The sequence below is a fragment of the Mus pahari genome, chromosome 5 (genome assembly GCF_900095145.1).
Source record: "Mus pahari chromosome 5, PAHARI_EIJ_v1.1, whole genome shotgun sequence".
In the NCBI taxonomy this organism is placed as follows: domain Eukaryota; kingdom Metazoa; phylum Chordata; class Mammalia; order Rodentia; family Muridae; genus Mus; species Mus pahari.
Window position 1 is genome coordinate 129,319,543 of NC_034594.1, and position 1,401 is coordinate 129,320,943.

A 1,401-nucleotide genomic window follows, 5' to 3' on the forward strand; every position below is an offset into this window, starting at 1 on the left:
TATTCTTCTAGTCTGTTATATATTTTTGTTTCTGGTAACTGTTGTCTAATACAACATTTTAATTTCAAGGTTTCCTTTCGTGTCATGGTTACAAAAGATCTTCCTCACCTCAGTATTACAAAATATTCATTTATACTCATAACTGATTCTAATACATTTATGTCATGGTTTTTATATTTGAAGTTTTAATCTTTTCTTGGACTTAAAGCCAAGTCTTGAGTCCACTGCCCTTACGCCAGCCGTACATTTTGATAAGAATCTCTTCTGCATTTTCATCCAAGCAACTGACAAACCACACGGTGCAGTACTAAAGACAACTTTAGCTCAGATCCATCATGCAGGCTGTCTGCACAGAGAGCCCAGGGACCTGCGACCAGTGGAATTTTGAAGCAGTCCAGTTGGATCCGTTTTTGTTGTTGTTGTTGTTGTTGTTGTTTGTATGTTTATTGAATTTCCTGTGGGTCCTAATTCAATGTTAGTACCAACCGGTCCTTAGTGTCAGAATAGAGAGCCAACACATGCCCATTTTGAAATGTAGAATATTGTGGGATTGGCAACCACCGCAAAGCATTGCTGCCATGCTCATGGGCTCCCTCATTCAGTTTGCTGGCCAGGGTACTGTAACCAGTGTGATACAACTCTCAAGGACCCTGATAGGATTACGTGAGATGAAAAAGTAAGACATTAGCCAGGCATGGTGGCACACGCCTTTAATCCCAGCACTCGGGAGGCAGAGGCAGGCAGATTTCTGAGTTCGAGGCCAGCCTGGTCTACAGAGTGAGTTCCAGGACATCCAGGGCTATACAGAGAAACCGTGTCTCAAAAAACCAATAAAAAGAAGAAGAAGACAGTAGACAGTAGCTAGTCATTTTATTACCTGACTCAGAGATGATGTCTTATACTAGGATCGTTCCTCTGCTTCCCAGATTACAGATTTGTGCAACCACACACAGCAAAGTTTATCTCAAAATATTTTTCTGTAGTGCTGGAAATCAAATCCAGGGATTTACTCTGGTAAAGTAAGGTAAAGGTAAAGTCAGTGAGAAGGATTACCTAGCAGGTACGTGTATGTCTGAGGTAAGATATAAGTAATAAAATTTACTATCTTAACTGTTGAAAATTGTACAGTTCTGTACCTGTTTACACTGTGTTTACACCGGTGTAGAATCATTTCCATTGCTATCTGGTGAATTAGTTTTTAAATTGTGTGTGTGTGTATGTAATTTATTTATTTTTACTTTTTGTGAATTGGTGTTTTGCCTACATATATGTCTGTGTGAGGGTGTCAGGTCTTCGAGTTACAGAATGTTGTGAGCTGCCATGTGGGTGCTGGGAATTGAACCTCTGGAGGAGAAGTCTGTGCCTTTAACCTCTTCCCCCCCCCCCCGCACCCGCCTTTAA

At 40.8% G+C, this 1,401-nt stretch overlaps 1 protein-coding gene across 1 annotated transcript in view; it reads right to left on the reverse strand.

Annotated features, from left to right (window-relative positions):
* The window catches only part of Axdnd1 (axonemal dynein light chain domain containing 1), an 84,638-nt gene that overhangs the window by 48,220 nt on the left and 35,017 nt on the right, over window positions 1-1,401 (reverse strand). The window lies entirely within an intron of this gene.